This window comes from Solanum verrucosum, unplaced genomic scaffold (assembly GCF_900185275.1).
Source record: "Solanum verrucosum unplaced genomic scaffold, falcon-dt-bn FXZP01000107.1, whole genome shotgun sequence".
NCBI lineage: Eukaryota > Viridiplantae > Streptophyta > Magnoliopsida > Solanales > Solanaceae > Solanum > Solanum verrucosum.
This window is the reverse complement of record NW_026020273.1, coordinates 349,475-357,602: the sequence shown is the minus strand read 5'-3', so window position 1 is coordinate 357,602 and position 8,128 is coordinate 349,475. Positions and strand designations below refer to the sequence as shown.

At 33.4% G+C, this 8,128-nt stretch overlaps 1 pseudogene; it reads left to right on the top strand.

Moving 5' to 3' along the window:
* The first annotated feature begins 6,266 nt into the window (after nt 1-6,266).
* On the top strand, nt 6,267-7,135 carry LOC125833789 (uncharacterized; annotated as a pseudogene).
* Nucleotides 7,136-8,128: the final 993 nt, after the last annotated feature.

Here is an 8,128-nt window from a genome sequence, read left to right as displayed (position 1 = left end):
CACAAAAATAAAAGATACCATGACAATACGATAAAATATATGTATTTCCATCGCAAATTGCTATTTTCTGCTTATAAAAGCTAGAGTCAATGAAAGAAGGGTCTTACCTCGATCTTTAGGTCGTAATACGCTTCAAAACCTTCAAATATATCCAAACCCTTGCTGTCCCAACACTAAAGTGTGATATGCTACGCAATCGATAAAGCAAATTATACCACGATGATGAGCCCAACGTGTAGAACAACTTTCGTCAAGGACTTGAGTCGAGAAAATCTATATTTCACTTGATCCTAGAAATGGGTTTCTCTAATTTCTCTGTTTTTAGCTTAAAAATGGTGAAAAAAGTCGAAGGAGAAGATATATGTAACATTCCACCGACTTAGGGCCCCACCTCACGTGCCTTCTTGCGCAGTCCCACGAAAATGCGAATATTTCTCTATTCTGAAGTCCAATGAACGAACGGTTTGATTCTTTGGAAACTAGACTCGTAGACCTTAGATTTCATAGCTCGCGGGGACCATAAATCTTAATAGATTGGGAGAAAATGTCTAAGACATTTGGCTCAAATTTCAAACAAATCTTTAAAAAGGAATTTACGGTAACTTTCGCTAACCTTTATTTTGTCACTTACCTAACTTCAAAACTTGAGATACCACACTTGAACACTTAAAATATCACATAACACATCATTTCTAATTTATTACTCACCCTCCTTGTCTTTCCACGAAGATACGAGTTAATTTAGACGTTTTTTAAAAGTCGGGGTGTCTAGATACTTCATGTTCCTTCTTATAGATTTTCTCATGTGTGCCTATCGTCATCTTGCACTTTAATATTTGTAAAATTGTTGGCACAAATAATATGATTACAGACATATTTTTTTGATAATCATATTATGTTGATCTGCCTTTATAACACGAGTTTTCATTCTAAGAATTTAATGATTATTGTCTATTGATTGGGATTGATTAAATTCAATACTGAAGTGAATGTGATAATGTAACATAAAGCTTATCAATTCAAATGTGAAATTGTGATGAATCAAAATTCACATCCAAAAGAGGTAGAGTAATTGAGAAGAAATAAATCTGAAATTTGTTCATATAAAAGTAAATTAGAAATTTACTAAAGCAAAAGGTATATGATATAGTAAACTTGGAGTTTACAAGTAATAATAATTTTATTAGTTGACATGAATGATTTGACCATCTCAAAGATGTGCATAATAAGTAATAGACATACATTGAAAAACTAGAAGAATCTTCAAGAATTCTTTATGTTGCTTGTTTTTGTGATAAGTTGATTAAATCGACTAATGCTGGGACTAAATCTCTAAATTCTGAAAAAGTTTAAAAGGTGAATATGAGTCTGTTTACCTGTCATGTGATTTGTTGAATTAAATGCATTAATAAGATGACCACATGTGCTTTATTATCAACCTACAATTTGACATTCACAAAATTGTTGAGCAAAATAATTGAGTTAAGAGCACAACTTTCACAATCTGAAATCAAGACAATTCATCTTGATAATATTGATAAATATCCAAGTTGATGTGACATTCAACGCCTCAGATAAATAGTCAATCATTGCGTATATGAACAATGTTTCATGGTCTGAAATATAATGTATTACATACTAAAGTAGTTGTATGAATCAGACCAATAAATTATATCAATTTTCTCTCATTGATTTATGGTCAGGCACCAAATATTTTTCATCTGATAATTTTGATGTGTAGTAAAAGATAAGTAAATATACCATGATGCACAAAAGAGGGATTCTCCAAAATAGGTTGAGATATAGTTAGTTTGTCTAACATAAGGGGGAGATAAGAAGCTACACAAGAGTTGTAAATGCTCCTATTGAATGTTCCTAAAGGATAGAGTCTCTAAGATGCATGAAGCATAATAGACTAATAGATTCTAAATAGAATAATCCTTGAAAAGGGGGGAGGGGGGGGGGGGTCAAAGAATCAAAATAAATGATCATAATAATGAGGCAATGTTCTCTTGAATAGCTTATGACATAAAACTTCATGAAACCTCTTGAAAGGGGTACATACATGAAAATAATTAAGTGATGAGATATCAATAAGTAATGTCGTATTATGAACCGATACAAAATTATAGCTCAATTATGATATATTTTATACAATATAGCACAATATTTTACAATCTATCAAAGCATGTTTGGTGTAGAAATAATTATGAAGTGAAATGTTAAATGATGCATCTTGGTAAGCATAATGCTTATTTGACTTTCAGTCTAGACACTAGAAGATGCCATACATTTAATATTGAATGTTGTTGCTTGACAAAATTGATATGAAATTTCCTAAAGGATTCATGATCTAAAACATATGCATGTTTTTGGAAAACTTGTTTATAATCCTCATATGGATTATATCAACAATAATTTTTCATATTATCATGCAATTTGATAAATTGAATTGAACTCTTGAAAAGTTTCCAAAAGGAAAAAGATTATTTGCTTAAAGAAATTTAAGTGAGGAACTTGCAGAATTCTTTGATCACGAAGGATGATTCATAAAAGGACATAGTTTGAAACATATTTCACCAAAATTTTTCTACACACATGTGCTCCAAAAGGAATGGTGATATCAATGTGCAACAAATTCATTCGAGTGACAATGTGGCAGACTATTCATCAAGTCTCTACCAACTACAACTTTCAAGAAGATGGTGCACAAGCTTGGAATGCAAAGATTCAAGTCTTTGGATTGATGTTTTCATTAGGGGGAGTGAAACACGTTGTACTCTTTTTTCCTTACGAGGTTTTGTCCCACTGGTTTTCCTTGTAAAGTTTTTAATGAGGTAACTGACGAGTCTATAATTTGAACTCATTTAGGGCTTTATTTGGATATATCTAGTGTCCTCAAATACTTATTTTGTGCCAATAACTGGTGTAAAATCCTTGTTTTCCAGGTATTTGAATTGAGGAACAAAGCATGGACACTAATGGACAAAAAGGAACAAGGCAACTGAAAGAACGAAGAAAAGAAGGCATGTTGATCGCCTAAAGTTACAGTGTGCCAAGCCCTGAAGGAGAAAATCAAGTCGGCGAGAGAAAGGACCAGTCGGCAAGTCGCCGAACTGTTCCGCAGTGTAGTGTTGGATCGCCCAAAGTTACAGAACTTGAGGATGCAGGCGATGGAACTGACCAAAGGGCGGATCGCCGAGTTGAACGATGATCCCAACTTACTGTGCCGAATGGACCTTCGCAACATATTTTTGGCGACTATAAATACATTTTCAAACATTATATTTAGTATCAAAATTTTATTCTGAACATTCATTAGAGTAATTTTTGAGTTTGAACTGAGAGTAGTGAGACAATATTTTCCTTAGCTTTGAAGAATTGATGTTTTCTATTTTTAAGAAATTGGAAGTGGGTCTTTGAGATTCTTCAATTTGGATCTTTGTAAAGGCGAAATTAATCTTACCTAATTGATGGAAACACAATTTGGTAACGATTTCTATCTTTTTATGATGTCTATCTAAAACCCCAATTCTTAGGGTGTATGGGTATTGCTAATTGATAATTTAAATGTTGTTTAAAAGTGATTTCAATTAGTAATTGTGGTTTAATTTAAAGGGTTGTAGTTGCAAATGCAACTCTACCTTTGTATTTTTGACTTGCTCGAGAGAGAGGTTTTAAAACCAAGATTTCTGAATTGATGATCTGTGGGTATTGCGTTGTCATGGGTTCAGCTCGAGAGAGTGAATCCTAAACCCTTTTCCACACATTCAGCTCGAGAAAGTGAATGGACTAAAGTGTAGGTTGTTCCTAAATGCTACTTGTTGGTGTTCGAGAGAAACCAACTTGATTCGGGGTAAATTGTTCGAGAGAAAGTTTATCCCCACTAAAGTCTAGCTTATTCACTGATTTACAACTATTTACTAACAATTGCAATTACTCATTTGTCTACCTTAGCCTATAATCCAATCACATCCCAAGAACCCGTCTCATTACTTGTTAATTCATGTTATTTGTTGCTGTTGTAGCTGATAGTTAAAATCAAAACTGCCCTGTTATTTAACACTTGTGTCAACCCCTAATTTGAAATACGTTCTTATTCGTAAATATCTATTCTTATGGTTGACTTGAACATATTCGTACTTCGCTCTTGATTCTCAAACACGTACCACTCCTTGTGGGATTCGACCCCAACTCATTTAATTGGGTTATATTACTGACTAACGATCGTTGGCACTTAGTATTGGATGAAGTGTCCTGATACGTGAAATCAGCAACCTAGATGCGTATTATTTGATAGGTGTACTCTTTACCTTCACTAGAGTTTTTTTTATTTTAAAAAAAGCTATTTATAGTAAGGTTTTTAACAAGGCACATTTTCTACGAATTAAACATTCAAGGGGGAGTATTATAAATATAGTGGATATCTGTCTTTTAGAGAATATTTAGGAATCCTAACTTTGGGACCAAGTCAAATTTCCCCTATAAATAAAGGAGTTCTCTTCACTGTAAATTCATCTCCCAAGAGAAATAATAAGTCTTCTCTCTTCTCCCTACTTTCTTCTCATTATTTTATATAGTTTCATAATAAGGCAAATATTTTTAGTAAGATGTCCATCTAATATGGGACGGAGGAAATATCAATCTGTGAGCCTCATAATCAAAATAGCTTCACCAAATAAACATAACAATTTTATTTTTATCTTTTTTCTCAGTTAGTTATCGTCTGTTGTACTGAAGTCTTTCTTTCTTGGTTAATCAAATTTTATTTTACAGAATTGGTGGCTTCTAATTAATAATCTTACAGCAAAGTCTCTGCCTCTAACATCATAGCCATTTTTAGGTTGACAGAAGTCCTCAATTTCCTTATATTTTTAGTCATAGGGTAGGAGGAAAAGAAAGTCATTGTATTTAAGTCGATCAAGAAAAAGAATTCAACTAATAGTGAGCACTATATAGACTATAGAATATATACCATACTAAATTGTTTTTACCTAATTATTAAAATTGCACCTTGAAGTCGAGACACTGCTGGTATTATTTGTGTCCCATTTTATAGGTAAAAGGGTTTGAAATATATCTGAACTTTGATCGAAATTACCATAACAACCCCAAACATTGGGCAGGACCTATTTCCTCCTAAGCTATTTAATAGTGTATTCTTAAGATATATAGGTGTCACGTAGACATCATAAATATTGCATCATTATAAATAGTAACTTGTCCAGCTGGGCACTTATAATCTTTAAATATACTATCAAATAGTGTCGGGGGGGGGGGGGGTATTAGGCCCTGTTGTTACAACAATTTCAGTCAAAATTCAGATATATTTCAGACCTTTTTCCCTAATTTATATGATATTATTTCACTTTTTAGTCAATTAAAAAAGAGAATGATATACCTCTATTTTAATTATAATCTAACTTAGAACCTCTCATTCTATTGTTAATGACATTATTTATGGATCAAAGAAATATTTAAAACTTATTAGTTCATAAATTTCAAAAATATTCTTTTCATTCCGTTCACTCAGACGCAAGTATTGAAATGCCGGATACTACGGTTATAGAGATCATCTCCCGCTTGCCATTGAAGTTTTTTGTTCAATGTAAACTTCTATCCAAGAATTTTAAAGGTAGGATATCTCATACTGAATTTTCCAAAACTTTATTCCAACGTCAAAAAGTCACTTCTTCACATCTCATCTATTTAGTACATGATGGAAGATTACTCAAACAATTCCCAAAAGTCTCCCTAAACCCTATCACTCAATATGTGACAACGTTATGTTATGGCGTATATATTTTGGCTTCATGTAATAGTCTGATTCTCTTTGAGTTTGAGAGAATTAGGTGTTACTGTGTTTTCAATCCTTAACTGGAGAGCATAAATTGATTCCATATCTGAATTTTCCTAGAAATGAGTTAAAAAAGACAGGCCTAGTGGTTGATTACCCTAATTTAGATCAATATAAATTGGTAACCATAAGTAACCTTGTGGAAAATTCCAACTTGTGCTACAAATTTCACTTACTTTCATCCGAGCGATCTGACTTGTGACGTGAAATCCAACTGAGAACCAGTACTTTCATATCCTTACCCTACAGTAGTCCACCTGTTTATTGGTACAATTCTCTGTATTTTCTCAAAAGTGACTGTAGTGTTCTAGATCTTGATACAAAGAAAGAAGAGGTTGTACTCATCGACTGTCCGGAGTTTATTGATCATTATGTTCTCAGCTATGGAAATTTTTTGACTAGTAGGGATATGAGTGGTAACGATATATGGCTAGGGAGGGCGCAAGGTTTACTTACCCTTGTATGCATTTTCAGAAAGTACATAGTCATTGACACTTATGATGGAGCAAGTAACCGTTGGAGGGTTTCCCAAACTTTGGACAACTTCATTTTAGGTCCGGATGGCGATATATCTTCTCTTTCACTCTCTTTCTTCATTTAGGAAAGGTGAAGATTGAATCGGGAACCAAAAACTACCAGTTTGGATCGACAAGAAGAAAGTATCTATTCTGGTACGACATCCCCCAACATAGTATCATGATCTATACGAGTATGATACCAACATCAATGGGTACACAAATGTTGTAGTCCTGAACACAGTTGATTATCCCATGTATTGCTTCCATCCAACATTAGCTTGTGTCCATAAGACACCCTCTAATAATGTAACGATTGCTCAGCAGATGTCTACTGCAGAAAGGTTGGATGACATCAGAAGATTTATTATCGAAGGTACCAGTTAGTTTAAGTTCAATTTTGTATTTTAGTTCTTGTAATGTCCTAAATGCGGCTTAAGGTCAGGATCAGCGATTCCTTTCAAATTTATGTTTAAAACACCTCAACTGAACCAATCGACATTTTCATAGAGATATTGTGTGCCTTCTTTGTTTGACTTCATTGGAATTTTCTAATTTCTAGATTTCCTTTTTTTACTTTAAACAAGTTTAAATTATTTCTAATTCTTTTCAAATTTATTTTGTATATAACTTTGTCCAGATACATCAGAAGAAGAAGTGGGAGGAGGAGGAGGAGGAGGAGGAGGAGGAGGAGGAGGAAGAGGAAGAGGAATAAGAAGAAGAAGAAGAGGAAGAAGAAGAGGAAGAACAAGAAACATTGTAATAGACTTGGCTTTCAGCCCTTCACAATCTTCAATCATGATTACTTTCTATTCAAACATGACTTAATCGGTCATTTATGGGAGATTAAGGGCATAGTTAAATATTGTAATAGACGTGGTTTCCTATATGCATTTTGAATAAAAACTTCTTTTTCTTTTTTGCAACTGCTGCACATTTCAAGTGATGAACTCCAATAAATGAAAGATTTTAGCATTACCAGGGGAAGATGTTTGGCAGATCTTCTATTCAAAATTTGTTTTATCAATCAAGCATCTTCATATGTGATGTTTTTATTTTGTTCCAAATATTTTTGAACAGGACTGGATTTATGTTAGTTGCATTATTACTTGAATTTTCTTTGGCAAAAACCACAGAGTTACAGTTACTGAATACACCTTCAAGTTTACTTAGCTTGATATACTTTCATCGCAGCAATGAAATCCAACTGAGAACTTATTTCTATTTTTGATCCTTTGGTAATCCACCTGCTTATTGGTGTGATTCTCTTTATTGGCTCAGAAGTGGTACAAAGTGAGAAGAGGATATAGGACCGTCTGAGTTTATTGATCATTTTGATCACAGACTACTCATCTTTCATATATTGCTGCAAAGTTGGATGTGGCAGGAGATTTATTATCGAAGGTACCAGTTAGTTCAAGTTCAATTATATATCTTTTAGTTCTGGCAATGTTTTAAATGAGACTTAAGTTCAGGATTAATTCTTTCTCTAAATGACCAAAGAGAAGATTCAGGGAGTAGTTAAGAACCGACTCTTTCTTTTACATCCCACAACCCTATTAAGAGGATCAACAGTGTTCTCACTAACCCTTCAACGTACACTCAAACCAGCCTACCGATTAATGGTGGAAATGTTCAACCACTTGAACATGTCTAACTTGTTTGAGATTTTTCTTTTCAGGGTTTCCCTATATGCATTTTGAATCTGAATAAAACATTTTTATTTTGTGAAACTGCTGCATATTACAAGTATTGA